Here is a 21,855-nt window from a genome sequence, read left to right on the forward strand (position 1 = left end):
GAAACTTCCTTTGGAGTGAACTTTGGTATTTTAGTCTTTGCAGACCATTTACATGCATATAACACACTACAGGAAAAGGAACATCCCAAAAAGCATAACATGTCCACTTTAAAGTGTTTACATTTAGCAAAGCGGAGTGTAATTGTTTTGTCAGCTTGTATGAACCGTGAAAAAGTTGATTTTATTTTGTTAATTAAGGAGTTTTGTCTGCTAGGTTGTGTGAATTTTGTGTAGTGATTTGATAAAATTAGCCCTGTTTTCAGCTATTTGTTGATATGTAAATAATACAAGAAATACTAATCGCGATCAAAATTTACAGATGATGAAGATGGGAGAAAAGAAGATCCTCCAGACTTCGCTTGTTCACACCTTATTGATTATACTAACGTGTTGGTCGCTCTGGGCTTTTTTCAAGAGTGTTTAACACAATTCATACAACATTATTCCCAAGTAATGCTCCACCTGTCTATACAGTTGGGGAGAACATTATTCCCTATGGGAGTGTCTCTCAATATTTGACAGAAACGTGTGTAATCTGCTACACTCAGTTCCTCATTTAAGATTAAATGAAGGTCACTTCAATAAGCTACACACCATATTACATTAACAAGATCATTTACTGACATTTCACAGAGAATCGGCCTTGCCAATTTTATAAGACCATCAAAATTTAATTTCGAGTGTGCCATTAATATCCAAAAGTTCTTAGAGCATACCAGTTTGGGATCAATCCATCTATCTTTACATCAGGTACTCTGGGATCAATCCTCAGGAGAATAATTGTGTGGAGGAGCATTTTTGATTGAAGATCAATGTTGTATAAATTGTGTTAAATATTGTTGACAAAGGCCCAGAGGGGCAGACACTTAAGTGTGGTTATGATGCTGAGCATGAGCAGTGTGCGGGATCTTCTTTCCAACACTCATGCCTCTGAGTTAGTGGTATAAGCAAGTATTGTCCTTGAAAAAAATTAGGTATACCAATGAAAATGTTTTTATGAAGAATATGGAATTGTTTTAAACCTTATTTGAGTTCCAACACCATTGGTGCATCTTCTTCCTAATACACATAGCCAGTGATAAAGGAAGTTCACACCTCCTTTAATCAGAAAAGTACAACCATTTAAAATAAGGACTAATGGCCTCTTTTATTTTATTATTTGAATATAAATTGAATCTATATTGGGACGTGATGGAGCTTTTTAAACTATTTTTATACTCGCTTTATATTTAAGAATGAATCATAGAGGATGCTCAAATTATTTGTCAGATGATTAAAGTAAAATATTTCCCAATATCAAATATGTATAAAAAACTAATTAAAACATATTAGTCAAAAGGACTTAACCCTGTAAGGCCCACGGTTGTGATTTTACAACATGACTTTAAGCTATCCTAAAAAAGTCAGTAAATGTTTTTTTAAAGACCACATTTACATAGTCAAAAGGTCCTTTTGTTCAGCCTCACAATGCTATTGGGTAGTAAATGTGTTTATAGGTCCTGCCCTCTGGCCATACACTCACACAACTTCCGAATCTTCAAATGAGCAACATCTCTTTGTTTTATTGGACTGGATTTGTCAGATTCAAGTAAGTAAAATGCCTCAAATATTTTTATATATACATTATTACAATGTACATATTTAGTTATTGTGGAATACATTCATCAAATGTGATTTTGAGCAGCTTATGTCTTTGTTGTAATATTACAACACTGGGTCAGTGTGGTAGTCAAAATAGCATGAGCACCTGTCATGGAGATTGCCCTTCTTATATGTTCACATATGGAAATAAAACACTAATAGAAATATAATGTCTTTGATAATTCACTATAACTAAGTTCTAAATGTGTCCTCTGTTAACATTTTTAATTAAGACCAGAATTGAATAAATTAATACATTATTTCTGATAAAAGTATGCGAAATGAAGATATCTGTAGCAATATTGTAAACTCTACTTGTATCTTATCAGTTAATTAGTTACACAAATACATTTAACTCTTCTCTGATTTTGGCAGAAACAGTTCTTTCTGAAATGTGTTGGGACACTTAGATGTATCCCTTTTAGTATGATAAGTAGACTGTTATCATTAGCCAGACAGCATTGTGTGACTTGTTGAACTGGTTCACCTGCATGTATGGGTGTATGTATTGCTTTTATTATGATAATAGGCTAAGCCAGGTAGTATTGTGTGACTCAAGTGTACAATGTAAGGATTCAGATGCTTGTTGCATCGGGACACCTGGAAGGGGGTGGTGCATGCATTCCTTTTAGTATAATAATAGGCTAAGCCAGCAAGAATGAACACTTGTCCCACCACCCTATCTATTCCTTCAGGTAATCTATTACAATATAATAAGCATTATGTATTATTGATACATATTTATTAATTACTTTTTCCATTTCAGAATGCCACCAGCAAAGAGATGATGATTCCTTTCAAGGGGAAATTCGGTAGCATCAAGCAATACATGTGAGGCAAGCCACACCCATGAGGGTTCAAAGTGTGGGTGAGAACTGGAATCTCTGGCATGATCTGTGACTTTGATGTGTACCAAGGCAGAGTCAATGGGATACGAGCCAAGTCTGCACTTGGATTGTCGGGTGATGTTGTGATGAAGCTTGCCTCCACGCTTCCAGAAGGTCAGAACAACAAGATCTACGCAGACAACTACTTCACTTGTGTCCCATTGGTAGTGAAGCTCCTTGATCGTGGGATTCGTTATGTGGGAACAGCCAGGCAGGTGCGCTTACCCAACTGTAACCTGGAAGAGGAGAAGAGCTTGAAGAAAAAAGGGAGAGGAAGCTTTGACATCCGAGTGGGGGCCAACCACAACATCTGTGCAGTCAAATGGTTATGACAGCAGAGCGGTCACACTTGTGTCATCCTTTGCTGGGCCAGCCCTGTGCAGAACATTCAACGCTGGGACAAAGCCAACAGTAGAAGTTGAGAGGCCTTACATTGTGGGTACTTACAACAAGTACATGGGAGGTGTGGATTTGTTTGACTCGTTTACGGCCAAATACAAGTTCCCCATGAAGTCCCGACGCTGGTACATGTCGTGTACATCTTCTGGCACACCATCATCCTTGCTGTGATCAACGCCTGGCTCCTCTACAAGCGGGGGTGCAAAGCTCCAAAGATGCCAAAGCAGGAGATCCTGAACAGGACACAGTTTCAGGCAGATCTAGCATCCTCTCTCATCCTGGTAAGAATCTATTTCTGCCATTTGCCATTTGTAATTTTGTTTTATATTTGACTGTCATATTTTTGACTTGTATCCTAATGTATTTTTGACATGTATCTTGATTGATTCTGTTCTAATGAGGTGAACACAACTCCTCTAAAAACACCCAACAACCATCCTCCACCAAACGGGGCCTCTTCCAAGAGGTCACAACCTCCACTGGATGTACGCAAGGACCTAATGGCACATTTTCCAGTAAAGGGTACAAACACACAATGCAGCAAGTGTGACGTCCGTCTGTGCTTTTCCGACGATAGGAACTGTTTTGGGACTACCATTGTATTCATATTTAATAAATGACTATTCATAAAAAATATGACTGATGTGTGATTATTATTCATGCTATCTTATACAGGGCTAAGTAAGCAATCAATCCTGCAAATCAACCCTTAGTTGTTCAATATATGTATTCAGACAATGTGAGTAGAAATACAGAAATGCTTCTCCCACCTAAAAACACTCTTTAATTTCTGCTCCAGAGGCTCCCTACAACAACATAGGGAGGCTGTGGCTCAGTGAGTAGTGCGCTGAACTTCGAATCAGGGGATAGCAAGTTCGAGTTCCACTGCAGTCAGCATGTCGTTGTGTCCCTGGGCAAGACACTTCACCCCAAATGGCTCCTGTGGGGATTGTCCACAGTATTGAGTATGTAAGTCACTTTGGATAAAAGCGTCTAACAAGTGAAATGTAATGTAATGTAAATAACATCTGAAAGGTCAAAAAAAGGATTACCGGGTTAAGTCAGTATACATTAAATAATGTGATTATAGTTGAAAAAGAGTTTACTATCTGTGACCAATAGCTCTATAACACTATAAGTCCACTGGTTCTGCCCCAGAAGGCACACATTTGGCGTGACAGCCACATTTGCCAAAAACAAAACATTTGAATAACTTCTAAACAGATTAATGTACCACGGCCAAACTTGTGAAGCATTTATCGTAAGCACTTATAAGAGACAGCATTGTTTGCAAGGGTGTGTGTGTGTGTGTGTGTGTGTGTGTGTGTGTGTGTGTGTGTGTGTGTGTGTGTGGTGTGTGTGTGTGTGTGTGTGTGTGTGTGTGTGTGTGTGTGTGTGTGTGTGTGTGTGAATGCATGGTTTTACAAATGCTCCCTTATTTTATTAAGCTTTTGTTGCATACTGTAAGGTTAATGAGCTGCCAGGAACGCAAACCCTTTTTTGCTGCAGTTTCAGCAAGGCTTGTTATACGACTAATTAACTATCGTAATCATTATGTATTTAATTATTAATCATAAGACAAATATTTCAGCAAAGTCTGAATGCACATACGCCTACAGTGCTCGTGTGGATTTGATGTTATGTTCTCTTCTGGTTTTGCCTTTTTCATACATGTGTTACTCGTTTCCTGTGGTGACACAAGTGTTGACATGTCCTGTCACATTTGTCACAGACAACGGAGGGTGTGACGGGAACAATTGTGTGAGCAGAGGAGAGGGAGAGATGTGTGAGGATGAAGGACAAGTGGGATTAAACGAGATGATTAACGAAACAAAGGGAAAAGAAATTCTTCAGGTGGAGATGGAAAGAAATCATCCCATACCGGGGCAACTTAGTTTAGCATTCAACACGTGTCGCGAGGAAGTGATGAGGAGAGAGGGAGGGAGGAAGAGAGGGAGGGAGGAAGAGAGACGTTGCTAGGTGACAGAGCGTACATACTGAATTTTAACAAAATAACTGGAGAGGAGAGAGTGAGTGAGAGGGACACAGAGGTAGCAGTCAGCAACATGTAGCCTCGCCGAGTGGAAGGAAAGGTCGTAACTGTGTGTGCGCGGCATTATCTGCTTATTTTAGTGTGTGGAGTGGGGGTGAGACATGTTTTCGTTTCATCCCGAGGACATTACCCCGCAACATTAAAATCGATCAGACTCTATGCCGCAGGAAATGTCCAGCGGAGGGATGGACGGATGGATTGTGGTGCACGGAGAGCAGACGCGGAGAGCAAAAAGAGAAGAAGAAGAGTGTCGGGCTCCTGAGAACAGTGAGTCAATTCTTTTCATGTCTTATTCTGGACCCTGTGGTGTCTCCCTGGCTGAAGGTGAACATGTTGTGCCCCTGTCTCAGACAACTGTCCCCGGCTTTGCCCTTCACGTCCCGGCTGCGGGGCGCTGCATTTCTCCGGGGGCTTATATGCATGTACAGTATGTGCAGTTCCGGGATCCTCGCGCTCTCACGGGTAGGACGCAGCCGGCCGGATCGCGAGGCTTTGACCCCTCTGTCATTGATGCGCGTGCACACCGGTGTCTTTTTCCACGCACACACACATGTACGCACCGGTGTGCCAATACTCCTCTTTCTGTCTTTCATTCTTTCTTTCCTCCTCACGCATGAAGTCAGTGAACTTGAGCTCAGTGACAGACAGATGATATGCAGCTGGGATTTAGACGTGTCATTTCTGAACACCCGCATACACGCGCCTCAGAGCTATTTCCCAACCGGTTGTTGCGCATATGTGCGTTATGCCCTCTCCAGCAGCTACCGAGGGGACTAACATCTCTCCTACACCCCAACCCCCCTTCCCTCCTCATCTCCCCAAACCTCCCCCTTTCAGTATTATTAGCTATCAGATCCTGGATCAGTCCTCTGTGTGTGAATGTGAGTGTGAGTGTGATGTGTGTGCGCAAATCAGCAGCTGGCGTACCAGCAAGTGTGTGTGTGTGTGTTTGTGTGTTTGTGTGTCTATGTGTGTGTGTTTGAAGATCACTCCCCTTCACCACAACACACACACACACACACACACACACACACACATGCACGCACACACACACACACACACCACACACACACACACACACACACACACACACACACACACTCCTTAAAGCTTTATAGAGAAATAAAACACTTATCGCAAAGATGATGCTGCAGTTTTGCTCGCATTTCCAGTCATGTCGTGTACACACACTGTTTATCTCTACATGTCCTACACAGCAGCCTGTGTGAGTGTTCTGCTGAGGTATGGCTGCTGTAATGGAGGTATATGTCAGAGTGAGAGCTGCTGGTCAGTGTGACATTAGTCGTAAGGACTTATTTTTCTTGTTGTTCTCACCTAAGTGCAGGAGACAACTAGTTGAGTGTGTAGAGATGCTTTCCTCCCTTGCTGAGATTGCTCCCTCTGCTCTGCTAAAAGCATCACACTGTGATACCACATGAGACGTCTCTCATGCAACACAATATAAACTTCATTCTTTTCCCTCCAGTTTGCCCAGCAACTGTGCCGTGGCTCTGGATGAGCTGACAGCGACCATGCCACACTCAATATTCTATGTTGACAGACATTTTGGACATGTTTATGTGACCTTGTGCCCCTTGTAGTTGTAGAAAAAAAAAATCTTGGCTACACTGTGTTCCTGCAACCACCATTTTGATGCCATCGACTGCTGAGGCAACAGAGATTTAATGCTGCTGCTTCTGAGGACTGTTTGGCTCGGTCCAGGCAGAGGTTACTTAAGCTGGAAGAGTGGTGATGGATAAAGACGCTGGCTTCCTGGCTGAGACCCATCACATATTCACTCTTAAGTTCACCTTTTCTTGAGGCTATCTACCACAGTGTCAGGTCATCTACCACAGTGTTTCTTCAAAGGTAATGTGGATAAGACCTTGTGGAACAAAATGAAAGTAAACACGGATAAAGATTGACAAGAGCTCTCAAGATTATTGTTGCATCAAAAGTGGTTTAACGTTTGGGAATGGGATGATCCCTGATAAGCAGCTTGTACTTTGTCTGTATGAATGTGTGAATGCTTGCTTTAATGTCAAAGCACTTTGAGTGGTCTCAAGAACAGGAAATGCAGTCCATTTACCACCTGACCTTAACGATGGGCTTTTTAACTGTTGATGAGACCTTGAATCTACTTGCTCATATTTTGAAAGCTACCAAGCTAGCATCAGAATAAAACAACTCTATTAACTCCACAGCATATCCAGTACTAGCTGTCATCATTATAAATAATTCATTTAGGCTAGTCAAGTTTTTGACAAGAATTTGTGGAGAGAGAGTAAAGTGATGGCCCGGAATCCCTAGAAATGTGGTATGTTACGCTTACGTTTTTAACTTGTATTAATACTCGAGGGGAGGTTCGGTTTTTCACTCTGGTGTTATTCACAGTTACACACATAGGCCCGAAATACACTCTCACATGCACAAACAGGACCTATAGACATGCACTGATGAAGAGGTGGCAGAGTGATTAGGCAAGGCAAGGAGGGGAGGAGGAAGGAGTCATGAGGGACAACAAAAGAGGGAGGGAATAAAAGGCAAGGTGGCATCAAACCCTCCACTTTGTGCGGGGATACCTTTGTGAAACCTGCCACCTGGTCTGCAGCGTCTCTGTTTGAACACAACAGTAGAGAGTTGTCATGTGGCATCACTTCCCACAATCCATCACAGCGCGGTGGTGGCAAGGCAGAGCGACAGGCAGGCAGACGCCTCTCTCTCTCTCTCCATCTTTGTCCCTTCACACACATTTAATTGTGACACTAAGCTGTCTGAATACTTTATTTCAATCACATAATCCCCAAGTGTTGTTGAAACACACTCCCTCTTTCATGTGTGTGGTGTGTGTGTGTGTGTGTGTGTGTGTGTGTGTGTGTGTGTGTGTGTGTGTGTGTGTGTGTGTGTGTGTGTGTGTGTGTGTGTGTGTGTGTGTGTGTGTGTGTGTGTGTGTGTGTGTGTGTGTGTGTGTGCGCGTGCGCGTGCGTGTGTGTGAGAGTGACATCATATTCAAGGAAAGGCTTTGCCGGGGCTAAATGAGTTCAGACATTTTGGGTAGGGCTGCTCGATTATGGCAAAACTCATAATCACGATTATTTTGGTCAATAATTGATATTTACTTTGAAAACATCCATTTATTGAAAACATTTTTTTGAACAATATATTTTAACAGTAGCCCTTACCCTGAACTTTAAGTTTAATTCAACTGAAAAACCAATATTAAAAAATAAAAATAAATAAATAAATGTATTTAGATTACGTTGTTTTTGTAATCGTTGCAAGCCAACATTGAGATTAAAATACGATTAATTGCACAGCCCTAATTTTGGGTCGTTTTTTCAGAAATCAGCTGGATTTGATTCTGCTTTGTTTACTGACTTTGTTTGAGCTTCCTTTTTCCTTTCAACTTCCTTCCTTCCTTTCTCACTTATTCCCTCCTCATTTGTGTCTCTCCTTGCAACCATGGTTTCTTATTCTGTTCCTAATGACTTACTATAAATGTTTCTCTTTATTTCTATCTTGCTTTTCCGTTTTCCTCTCTTTATTCTCTTCTTCCAAATAACTTCCATTAGCTCTTGGTCACAAATATTACTTACACCTTTTTTATCTTCCCTCCCTTCCATTCTTCTTTATTTCCTTTTTGAATCTGTCCCTTTTTTCCCTACCTCCCTTCCTTATGGTTATATTTGTCTTCCTTACTTACATTACCTTTTGATCTCTACGTAATTCCCTAGGCTCTTTCTTTCTTCTTCCCTAGAGTCATTCACTACCTCCTTTTTTACCCACTTGCTCCTTCATTTCTTGTTCACTGTCTTGCTTTTGTTTCCTTTAGTTTGGCTCTTTTACATTTCCTCCCCTAATTCCTTCCAGCTGACTTCTGCTCTCCTCACATCCAGTTGCATTGTTGCTATCTTCCATTCTCAACATCTTGCTATCATTTTCCTTCTATCTTACTTATTTCCACCTTTTTTCTTAATTCCTTCTTTTCCACCACTTTCTTTCCTACCTCAGCTTCTCCTTATTTATCCTCTTCCTCTTCATTCTTCATCTTTCCTTTGATCCATATTTCCTTCTTTCCTGTATTGCTGAACTTGTCCCCTTCCTCCCCATCTCTGTCCCCTCCACCTTAGCTTTCCCTGTTTCCTCCCTCCTTCCATCTCTTATTCATATCTCCTCATTCCTCCATTCCCCTTCCTCTCACAGTTGGACCATTCATATCTCCCCCTTTATCGCTCCATCAGCCTCTGTGAATGGATGCCTGAGAACAACGAGATGAATGGACTTGCATTCATCCCTAGATGTGTTTCATCATGCTTTGACACGATTCCCCCATGTGTCCAACCCCCTCTCGCACACACTCAGTTGAACACACTTCACCATATCTGATGTAGAACTCGACCCTTGTCACAAAAGTCGAACGGCAGCCTGCAGTGTTAGATGAGGGAAGGATTGGTGTGGTCATTGAGGAGAAGGGGAATAGGGAAAAAAGGAGGACAGGAAAGTAGAAAGGAAGACAATTACAAAAAGGGAAACATTAGGGTCAACGAGAGAGAAGAGAATACGAGAAGGGGAAGAAATACAATCATGCACAAAGGACTAAAATGAAGACCCAAGGGAGGAGGAACGTAAAGTAAGATGGAGACATAAGACCTACGGAGGAAGAAATGACGTCAGAGGACCAGTAACCACGTCTGCTGGTGGAGAGGAGCCAGTGAGAGTAAAGTTGCTGCAGTGTCAAAGCTAATCAATGCACGGCGAGTCAACGTGTGTGTGTGTGTGTGTGTGTGTGTGTGTGTGTGTGTGTGTGTGTGTGTGTGTGTGTGTGTGTGTGTGTGTGTGTGTGTGTGTGTGTGTGTGTGTGTGTGTGTGGTGTGTGTGTGTCTGTTTATGAAGCAGGCTCGGTGTCAGTGGGAGCAGAAAAGACTGGAAAACACATTTATTTTTGAATAATAGAGTTCACACAAGACATGATTCCCTACGACCGGTGGAATTAAACAGATTGATTGAATGCGCTTTTTAATTCGACCTGGTTTAGTCAAAGTAATAACCCACTATAACAAATCTGATTTGATAAAAGTTCAGCATAGCTCTTTTAAATGAACATATTTAGAACTCAGCAGCTCCATATCAGCTTTACACATTTGCACTAGTGGGAGTATATAATCTCCTTACATCTCACACACATTGATTTGGTTGTTTTGAAGCTAACTGTAGCTATGTGTGTTTTAGAGTATATTATGGGTCGCAGGCCAGACATGGACAAAAAAGTAACAATTACATATAAGGCTGCAATTTCAGCACCACAGACAGCGCCCTGGATTTATCAATGGCGCTGTCAGGCTGCTGATATTTCAGAGCGATGGTCAGACACAGAAGTTGCTGCTTGCACAAACCTCAGTCAGATAAAGGAGCAATGGATCAGGTAGACTAGAATTACAGACATGTAAACAACTCACTCTCTTTGCCTTCAGGATGGTAGGTCAACAAGGAGCCTGCCTTTCAAACTGATGCATTTTGGGGGAAATTGGAGCACATGTGTTGCAACCTGACATATTGTTTTAGATATCTTTTTTATTTATTTGTATTTACTTGACCTTTCTTAAACCAAGAGGAGTCCCAGTGAAAGAGAGTGCTGGTCAATATAGGCAGCAGCACAGCTTCAAACAAGAACGTGAACATATCATGGTCACAATCAGAGGCCTCATCCTACAAAGCGTACCGACAGAGTTGCCTGCTTCTCCGTCATTAAAAAGCAATTAAGATTTGTTAAGGGGGATCAGCTTCCTGAGTTCTAGCAGATCTTGCAGCTGGTTCCAGGTGCAAGAACACCACAAATAGCCTTATACATAAGCATATACCAACGGTTGAGTCTGGGTGGTCAGAGGAGACCATCAAATCCAAGCATAAGGAGCAATGGTGCGTGAGGGTTCTCGCCCCCTCCATGATAGATGCGACGGCCTTCATTGAGTTGACCAACCTTGAGAACAATGTGGCTCTAATGAATTTGGCTGCACATGTGAATCAATACAACACATGATAAGGTTTGATCTATTTTGTTAGATTTAGTTAAGGATCATCCTACTACCACTTTCAGTAACAGAACATAGGTGGATTGAATCATGTAGTCTTTACTTTTAGCGATACATTTGGCCTGCTATATTGTTTTGAAGTTTCCAATTTACATATCCAATTTATAGTCGTGTTTATGACAATCTGATGAATGTAAGAACCATATTCAATTTAGTCATAGCTGTGTTTTGGTCTCCTCCAAATCCTCCTCCTCCTAGCTGCTAATGTCACCAGCTAGTCTACAAATGTTTCTGTGTCCTACTTGGTGGACATGTGCAGGTTGAAACATCTTGAAAGGATGCTGAGAGACATGAAAGTGAACCAAAACTTTAGAGTTGCAAAATGTTAAACCAAAAAACCTTTATACCCTGTAGAGCAGATGGGAACTGATCATTCTCTGTGGACCTTTTACCCTGAAGAAGATCTTTAACAGGCGTATGTTTATTTGAACTATTGTTGTTATAAACATATTATTTCAACAGCAGCTTGAAACTGAGTTGTGTCCTTTACAATCAGTTTGGCGGTTATTCGTATAACCAAATCACAATCTAGATATCACTATCAAACCGATTTTTAAATGAACGTACATGTTATGGAATGTAAACATTGAGTGGAGCAAATGGACCTCTGAAGATACCGCTGGTGCTCTGGAAATCTTAAATCAGGGATATTTAAGATAATGCAGTTTGCCTTTGTTTTGATTCCTCGCCGATTCATAGTCTTATTATGTTGATAAGAACATCTGCTATCATTGTAAGTGGCTCCTTTGAGAACACTGCTGCCTTTCTACTAAACATATGGCATTATTTATTGGCACTTTCTCCTTTGTGGCACTTTTTAAGCTAGACTGAAAGTGAAGGATTGTGAAGGAAGAGAAGTGGATGACATGCAGCAACATTTCTTGGGCAGATTTCAAATCAGGACATGACATGTATATGGTGCATTATGTGCCAACACACAAACACAATGCAGGAGCAAAGTAATGGTATTTCTGCATAATACTGAACGCTATTTAGGGTTGTTCTTCTCAGCAAACATAAGTTCAGCTGCTGACATGTAACTTGCTTATCATACCAGCAGCACCAAATGCTCTCAGGGGAAATGTGTCTGGTGTCAGTATGCAGGGTCGAGGTGCTCTTCTTCTTTTTTGTTTTTTCCTACTGTCAGGTGTCATGCTAATCCCTCACTTGGGATAATCCTAGCAGCCCAATCAGATATTCAAAGAGAAACGTGTGAAGGATCACGGAAAAAGGCAGCAGACGTAAGGAAAGGCAAATGCCTAAGGAACATGAGAGAGGCAACAAAAAGGATGCTCAGCAGAACATTCTGGAATTGAAGTGAACTAACCAGGGGCACAACGGGCCGGCGTGTCGCTGTAAATCTACATCAGCGGATTAATGTGGCTGCAGCCCGCCGAGGAGGGAGGCCAGGGATTTGCTCGCTGCACCTGTAACCCCACCTGGTGTGGCACTCAGAGACAAGGGCACCAGGGGGCAACATAGGGCAAGTGGTCAGACAAAGGATGAAGAGAAAGAAAGAGACAAAGGATAGTGAGGTTGAGGGCCAATCTGCCCTTGGAGCGCTGCATCACCTCAGGATTGTTTGGGGATATATATTTTTCATTCCTCCATCTCCTTGCCCTGTGCTTTATCTCTCTTCCCTTAGTTCCTATCCCTCTCGTCTCCTCAGTCTTTCCTTTTCAGCCACCCTGTCAGATAAGCTCAGCTCAGCCGCGGCTGCCTATTACCCTTCAGCCAATGTACATTTTTGACTTTGTGGGCTATTAGCCCGCAGCCTGCCTGAATACCCTTCTCTCCTAAAATCCGAGCTGAATATTGATAGAGGAGCTTTGGAGAGGGAGGCCATTTCCGATATGCTGTTGAGAAAATGCCTGTGTGATTCTTCCCACTGTCAGAGGCTCATAGCTCAGTTTAACATAGGCTGCCTCTCGAGTTGCAGTGACTATGGTGCAGTGAATGCAATGTAGACAATTAGGCAGGGTTCGAATCCCAGCACAGGCCCTGTGGGGGAAGCAGAAAGAGTAACACTCTCTCCTCGCTTAAAGACAAGGGCTGAGCTGAAAGCACGCAAGAACTTAGCCCCCAGCTGCTCTGTGGCTGAAGGAGGACCACCGTGGTTATACTTGGTCAAAATGAGTGCACTTGAATGTAAGAGCTGTGGTGGAAATGATTGCATGCAGCAAAGCCTCGACATGATGATCCGTGATGCAGCTCTGGATCATGTGATGACAGATATGACAAAATACAGACTTTGGTTTGAGGGTGAATTTTGAGTGAAGAAAATGGGTTTTGTATGAAAGGCTTTTTGAAGTAAGAGCGCTGTGTTTTTTTGTCCCTCTAATGGCAGTAGCTGCATCGATTTCTGTATCCATTTTCAAGTCAAAGCCGTAATTTTGCCAATGGCTCGTGTAATTTGTTTCACCGCCAGTATAAGGCATCTCTTTCTCTCAACACTGAAAGAGCAAAATAAGAAGCTCCCAGTATTAACTTTTAAAACATAATTAGTTGGCAGAGCGAGCTTTTCTTTTTCAATTTAACAGCCATCGGTACTAGCAAGCGGCACGCTCAAGACTGCAATTTCTGTGAGTGCCACAAATGATATATCTATCTAATTGAACAGATTTCTGTTGTTAAAATTACTGTTATGACTTGAGAACAGAAATGAATGGACCCTGTGCTATTAGAGAGACACATTATACAAGGTTAACATGTCCATCCTGTGCTGACAGTGACCAAGACAGATATGTGAAAACTCCGTTAGTACCAACCTTACAGAAATGACTTTGGAGCCATAACTCCATATTAGGGTCAAGCTTAAGTCATATTTAATAATGACGCATGGCCATTTAAAAAAACAAAAAAACATATCTTTCTTATTAGTCTACTGTAAATAATGAGCTGTTTTGCTATTGTAAGCTAATGAATGGCGGACCAGATAACCTTCCATCTGGAGACTATGATTGTCAGTCTCGATAGAAGTAAAATCAATTAATCATTTCATTGGTGTCACACAGGGAAGCTGCATTGGTCACCTACTTCTCACTGTATGATTATTTTAGCTTTCATTGTCAGAAAACAATAATTATTTGAAGTTATGTTAATGATAATCAATCGCACATTTCTGCAAAGCTGCTTTCAAGTTTTTCACAGAACATGAAGAGTTATAGTTCTTTAAAAGTCTAAAAAAGACCAGATAAACACATGATTGGCCTGAAGGCCAAAATAGATGCACTATATACAGATGTTTGGTCTGTAGTTGCTTTAAATAACGCAGTGGCTTCTAGCTGCTGTGTTCTCCTACAGTCTGTTTCATGATTGTTGTCCAAAACAACATTCTTTCATTTGCAGGAAAAATCAGTAAGCAATGTGCAGAACAAGTCAGTCATGCTTTTACCTCAGGCATCTGAACTGCACAGGCTCCCTTGATCTTTGGGAAAAGAAACAGTGATTGCTTATAAAGCTCTTAATGTTTTTTGGAGCAGCCTACATTGCAGATATCTTGTTGTTATGAACCATCACATTCCCTCAAATGCTCAACCGCAAGTATTTTAGACAAACTGAGCCACAGTCAACAAAAGTTGTTTTTGGAGATTTTAAACGGCAGAGGTAGTACTGTTCCAGTTTTCTTTCCAATTGTCTAAACACATATTCTGATATTTCTCAAACCAAATCATAAAAACTGGAAAACGGTCAACTGTTGTAAAACTTAGAAAATCTCTTCAAACAGAAAACACTACACAGTTCTCTCTTTAAGAATCATCACATGAATAGAGCATCATTGAAACACCATTGTCATTTGTTTACCTTTTCTTCTTTTTTGAATCTCTATTGTTGTTTTATCCCAAAATAGGATGCAATTGAATGGTATATAAAAACGGTTGCCATATTGTACAATACTGTGAATGTATCAAGTAAATATGATATTGTATTGGCATAGGATGCTAACAAGCTGTTTGCTAGAGCCATATTGTACTGTAGTGCACTGAAACATAGCGTTCTGAGAATTCATAAATGTAACCTGTTTTAGAAAAACTCACTGTAAATGCACTGATGAGTAAAGTTAAAACAAATAATATCTTCCTCTTCCTCTCTGTTTTACATGCTGCTTAATTCCCCCCAACAGAGTAATTGTCCCCTGAGGCGTATTTATTTTCTGACCCATGATTGGATTGTTACAAGTGAAATTCCCTGGTGCCACTTTAGTGAGACAAATTGCTAATTAGCATTAAGCATTTTGAAGGTCAGTGTTTTTAAGGTCACAAAAGAGTGCTAAAAGTGTTTCCCATACATTGATTTATAAATATCGTCCACCACAAATAGATCTCATTAAAACAAAAAGTAAATTATTATATGTATATATTTCTTTTTTCGGTGGTCTAATGGATAATGAGGTGGGCTGATGATCGGAAGGTTGCGAGTTCAAATCCCGCCTGGAACACCACCACTAGTGTGCCCTTGAGTAAGGCACTTAGCCCTCAGTTACTCCAGGGAGAATGTCCCTGTAATTGCTCATTGTAAGTGGCTGTGGAATAAGTCGTCTGCTAAATGCCTAAATTGTAAGTTATATTTTTGGGGGAATAAACCTCACAGATCCTCAGTGTGCCTCACTCAGAGCGGTGCGGTGCCCCCACAAATAGAATCAAATTCTGTGGGAAACACTAGTCGGATTCGTAGACATGTGCAAAAAAAATGGATATATAATTACTACTTGACTTTGACATTGTTTAGCAGTCTGGAGTCTTGTTGTTGAAACACGTGTTTTCAGAATTGTGTGCCGAGTCCCATTTTTGTGAAGTTGAACACAAAAGAGGAAAATTATGTGTTCTGTTTGTTTGAGAGGGATTAATTCCCACTAAGCCTCTCAGTGGTGTCAGCTACAACATACACTGAATGTACTGGTTGTCTGTGAACAGGAAACAGTAACTATCAAGAAATAAAGTGCTATAGTTTTGAGTTAATAAATTAGATGTACAGTCATTCTATTGACCTAACTACTGGTTTTACTCTCAGTATACTGTCCCTAGTAAAAACCTTTGTTTGCATAGTGCTCAATCCGGGTGGCTTTGGATTTTGATAGACGTGTGTTCAAGTAGGGATGAGTCCTTACCCCAAGTGAAGGAGTTCAAGTATCTCGGGGTCTTGTTCTCGAGTGAGGGAACAATGGAGCGAGATGGGCCGGGGAATCGGAGCAGCGGGAGCGGTACTGCAGTCGCTTTACCGCACCGTTGTGACGAAAAGGGAGCTGAGCCAGAAGGCAAATCTCTGTCTACCGGGCCATTTTCGTTCCTACCCTCACCTATGGTCATGAAGGATGGGTCGTGACCGAAAGAACGAGATCGCGGATACAAGCGGCCGAGATGGGTTTTCTCCGCAGGGTGGCTGGTGTCTCCCTTAGGGATAAAGTGAGAAGTTCGGTCATCCGGGAGGGACTCGGAGTTGAGCCGCTCCTCCTTCGCGTCGAAAGGAGCCAGTTGAGGTGGTTCGGGCACCTAGTTAGGATGCCACCTGGGCGCCTCCCTAGGGAGGTGTTCCAGGCACGTCCAGATGGGAAGAGACCAAGGGGTAGACCTAGGACCAGGTGGAGGGATTATATCTCTTCGCTGGCCTGGGAGCGCCTTGGGATCCCCCAGTCAGAGCTGGTTGATGTGGCCAGGGAAAGGAATGTTTGGGGCTCTCTGCTGGAACTGCTACCCCGCGACCCGACCACGGATAGGCGGGAGAAGATTCCGGATGGATGGCTGGTGTGTTCAAGCTAAAATGGGATCTTGGGGTTAAAATATTCACAATATGTACTGTAATAATCTGGATAGATACCCAAACAAACTGATAATGATAGATAATAATGCCATACAGCCACATGCAGATAATCACTCACATTCAAATCAGTGAAATAAAAAGTGTCTCAGCCACCCAGGCGGCTTGTGGCATTTGGCTGAAAAATTGCTTTGACAGTTGCAATACATAAAAAGACTTTGCCTCACAGTACACAAAAACACACATAAAAACAAGGGTGCAGCAGTAGAATAAACATCATGTATGTCCAGGTACATGACACATTCAAGTAGCTCATCAGCCTGCTGGGAAAGCAGCTTTGAAGCGATATTTCATTCACTTCTCTTTGAAAAAACACTTACTGGAGACCCTGTTGGCTGTAACTGTCATTTAATTTCACCTGACCTCTTCCTCTGCAGCCTCGGAGCCTTTTGTTCAAAGCAGTTTCTGAGCCCCCTATCTGCCCACAGTCCAGCAGGCTAATATGATGATAAGCACCATTTGCTTGAGAAGATCTTTTTAGTTCTACCTAAATCCCCTCTGATTAGCCCACCCTTTCTTCACTCTACTCAGAGATGAAAACAGTAAAGCACAATCAATCAGCTGTGTACAATTGATCATTATAATCAGGTCTCTTACATTCTGGACTTTCTCAAATAGAAAATGGATTTTTGTGATTTGACCCTTTCACTTGTGTATAACTGGCGCTGTGTTACGTTAGTGAATTATAAGCGTATTATTCATGATGCCAGTTGTTTTGAATAAGTGTCGGCTGTGTGCGTAAACTTTTGAAATGACGTTTGTGTCAAATTTGCAGTCGGCTGCTAAAATCTTTATTTACACAGGGAGGATTTAAATGTTGGTGTTCAGTGTGTTTCTCAAAAGAAGCATGGGAGACGTTGTTGAGAAAGAGGAAAGCTTTTCTAAACCATATCTAACACTATGAAGTACCCATCTGCTCAGCACCAGTGAAGGATTTGACACGCATGTCATTGTTTTATATAACACCACACTCTGGCTTATTTTTCCTCTGTTTGTAAGGCGCAGGTGTTTGCTTTGAGTGTCGGCTGACATTACACGTCGCGAGCAATTAGTGGTGAGTTTAGGTTAACTGGATCCGAAAGCAGATACTAATCAGGTTGCTCTCTAGATTGGATGTACATTTTAATCACATTTTCCAGTACATCAGTAAAAAATGCAAATAAATCCCGTTGCAACATCAAACATTGGAAAATAAACAAAAATACAATATAGATAAGATATTTATGTCTGTTCCCTATATTAATGATAATGTCACGGTTAAGTAATTGCTTCACACAGATATGGGGTTTTTCTGCTGCTATTTTCCTCTCTTTCACCGGAGCAGAGTTTCGATTGACAAATGAGTTTGTTGGTGGCCAAACATGTGCTTTGCCCAATAGTTTGACTTCCCATTGATTATGGGATTATTAAATAGAGGGGAATAGTAAATAAACTACCAGAGGCATCTAAGCTACCAAAAATGTAGTACTACTATAAAATACAATAAGTGTGCATCTGGACCCGGTGACGACATTACCTATTGACGCAGCAACCACTGTAAGTTATATTCTTGTTTAATTAGACTTCTCTGTTTCATTTATTCGACTCTGTATAAATTGTTATTGTAGCGTAAACGGCTAAATCGCGTTTGAGAGATTTTAAATCTCAGATCTGCTCAGGCGAAACCTGCTTCACAGGTCTCAGCACTCAAGCCTGCATTAATATAGGCACGGCCAGTCTATTGTCGCCCATCAGCTGTAGATAGTTAACTAATTAGAGGGCCGTGGCCCTACAGCTGTGAGAACTGAGCAATCAGGCGTCCATTTCGGGTAGCTCTTTCCTGGAGCGTCAGCTTCAGCGTCAGACAGCCGAAAACTGACAAAGACATTGGAGTCCTGCGGGAGTAAGACTGACAAAGACATTGGAGTCCTGCGGGAGTCACGAGGGAGGCAAAGAGGAGGCAAATCCTACTCTGATTGAGCTGGTGTCTTATTTATCTTTTCTTTAGTTTTCTAGCCCCTCATGCTATAATCATGTGTATTTTCTCCATTCCTGTTCATGTGTCTTCTCGCAATTATCACTGGCCCCGTGTATCTCCTAATCGATATAACCGGCCTGCTCTCGTCTATCCCACGTGCTCCACTGAGATCCAACATCTAGTTTCAGGTGGCCTGTGGAATTGCCAGTCAGCTGTTCCTAAGGCTGACTTCATCTCTGGCTACGCCTCCCTGCAGTCTCTGGATTTCCTTGCTCTCACTGAGACCTGGATTACTCCATTCAACACATCCACCCCAGCAGCTCTCTCCACAGCATATTCCTTCTCCCATACACCCAGACCCACTGGCAGAGGAGGTGGCACTGGTCTCCTGCTCTCTCCCAAATGGAGCTTTTCCCTCTTCAAGTTACCTAACTTCACTCCTTCCACCTTTGAATTCCATGCCGTCACAGTAACCCATCCTATACAGTTAACCATTGTTGTTCTCTACCGTCCACCAGGCGCCTTGGGGGACTTCTTGGAGGAATTAGATAATCTCCTCTCACTCATCCCTGAAACTGGCCCTCCCGCTGTACTTCTCGGAGACTTCAACCTCCAGACGGGGAAGATAGACGAACTAACATCTCTGTTAACCGCCTTTGCTTTCTCACTGTCTCCGTCCCCACCGACTCATAAAGCTGGCAATGTCCTTGATCTCATATTCTCAAGGAACTGCGCTACTTCTAACCTCTCTGTAAACCCGCTCCACACATCCGATCACTTCTTCATTTCATTCTCTCTATCCCTTTCCAAACATAACAAACTGATCTCTTCTCATCCTGCACTTGTCCGCCGTAACCTTCGCTCCCTCTCCCCCTCTAGCTTTGCCTCGTCGGTGCTCTCAGCCCTCCCTTCCTCTGATTCGTTCCATCTCCTGCTCCAAACTCTGCTGCAGAAACTCTCCTCTCTACTCTCTCATCCACTCTGGACTCGCTCTGTCCTCTCACATCTCGGCAGGCTCATCAGTCCCCTCCTGCTCCCTGGCTAAATGATGCACTGCGTGCTAATATAACCGTCCTTAGGGCAGCAGAGCGGAAATGGTGGAAATCCAAACACCGTGACGACCTCCTAACCTATCAGGCTCTCCTCTCCTATTTCTCTGCTTCGATCTCTCAGGCAAAAAGCACTTTCTTTCAAGATAAGATCCAATCTTCCTATTCCAATCCTAAAAAACTATTTTCCATCTTCTCCACCCTCTTGGACCCTCCAAAAGCTCCTCCCCCCTCCTCACTTCTGTCAAGCGACTTTGTTACCCACTTTGAAAAAAAGGTTGATGATATTCGCTCTTCTTTTTCTGACTCACCTTTACTCACCGCTGGGTCACCAGACCCTCCTTCCACCAACACACTTACCTCCTTTTCCCCTCTCTCTCCAAGTGAGGTTCTTACCCTCATTACCTCTGACCGCCCTACCACCTGTCCTCTGGACCCTATCCCTTCAAACCTCCTTCAGACTATCGCTCCTGATATTCTACCGTTTCTCACCCATTTCATCAACACTTCTCTAACTTCTGGTCACTTTCCAAACAGTCTCAAGGAGGCAAGAGTAAACCCTCTCCTAAAGAAACCCACTCTCAACCCGTCTGATGTTATAAACTACAGGCCTGTCTCTCTCCTCCCGTTCCTGTCTAAATCACTTGAACGCGCTGTCTTTAAACAACTCTCCTGTTATCTCAATCAGAACAACCTTCTGGATCCGCACCAGTCTGGTTTCAAGGCAGGTCACTCCACAGAAACTGCTCTCATTGCTGTCACGGAGGAACTGCACACTGCCAAAACTGCATCCCTCTCCTCTGTCATCATCCTATTGGACCTGTCTGCTGCATTCGACACGGTGAATCATCAGATCCTCCTTCGCACTCTCCAAAAACTTGGAGTTTCAGGCTCTGCACTTTCCCTCCTCACCTCATACCTGAAAGACCGTACCTACAGGGTGACTTGGAGAGGGTCTGAGTCCGACCCTTGTCAATTAACTACGGTGGTCCCTCAGGGCTCTGTTCTTGGTCCCCTCCTCTTCTCCCTGTACACAAACTCGCTCGGATCAGTCATTAGCCCGCATGGTTTTTCTTACCACTGCTACGCTGATGACACCCAATTAATTCTGTCCTTTCCCCGCTCAGAGACCCAGGTCGTTGCACGCATCTCTGCTTGTCTAGCTGACATCTCTCAGTGGATGTCTGCTCACCACCTCAAGCTCAACCTTGACAAGACTGAGCTGCTCTTCCTCCCGGGAAAAGATTGTCCCACTCTTGACCTAACAATCAACATCGGCACCTCAGTTGTTTCCCCGACTCAGACTGCAAGGAATCTGGGTGTGACCCTAGATAACAACCTGTCCTTCACTGCAAACATCGCTGCTACAACCCGTTGCTGCAGATACACGCTTTACAACATCAGGAAGATACGTCCCCAGCTGACTTAGAAAGCGACTCAGGTTCTGGTCCAGGCTCTCGTCATCTCACGCCTAGACTACTGCAACTCCCTCCTGGCTGGTCTACCTGCATATGCCATCCGACCTCTGCAGCTCATCCAGAATGCAGCGGCTCGTCTGGTCTTCAACCTTCCTAAATTCTCCCACACCACTCCGCTCCTCCGCTCCCTTCACTGGCTTCCGGTAACTGCTAGAATCCACTTCAAGACACTGGTACTTGCTTACCATGCTGCGAATGGATCTGGCCCTTCGTACATCCAGGACATGGTTAAACCGTACACCCCAGCGCGTGCACTACGCTCTGCATCAGCCAAACGACTCGTTGCGCCCTCGCTGCGATGGGGACCCAAGTTCCCATCGGCGAAAACACGTGGGTTTGCAGGACGGCAGATAGCTTGCACATCTTCCGGAGCAAACTGAAAACTCATCTCTTTCGACTCCACTTCGAGCGTTAGAACTATTAACGAAGCACTTTTATACTAATAAAGGACTAGCTTACCTAAAGCCAGTTGAGTAGCACTTGAAATG

The 21,855-nt window shown here is 42.8% G+C and overlaps 1 protein-coding gene across 2 annotated transcripts in view; it reads left to right on the forward strand.

Moving 5' to 3' along the window:
- Nucleotides 1-4,861: 4,861 nt before the first annotated feature.
- Nucleotides 4,862-21,855, forward strand: part of grin2da (glutamate receptor, ionotropic, N-methyl D-aspartate 2D, a) — a 408,557-nt gene continuing 391,563 nt past the window's right edge. Inside the window, exon 1 of one of the 2 annotated variants that reach the window (XM_034199694.1) lies at nt 4,862-5,247. The gene's annotated coding sequence lies outside the window, so the exon portion shown is untranslated. The remainder of the gene's footprint in view (nt 5,248-21,855) is intronic. The other variant, XM_034199696.1, reaches the window with a different exon arrangement.

The sequence above is a fragment of the Gymnodraco acuticeps genome, unplaced genomic scaffold (genome assembly GCF_902827175.1).
Source record: "Gymnodraco acuticeps unplaced genomic scaffold, fGymAcu1.1, whole genome shotgun sequence".
Taxonomy (NCBI): Eukaryota; Metazoa; Chordata; class Actinopteri; order Perciformes; family Bathydraconidae; genus Gymnodraco; species Gymnodraco acuticeps.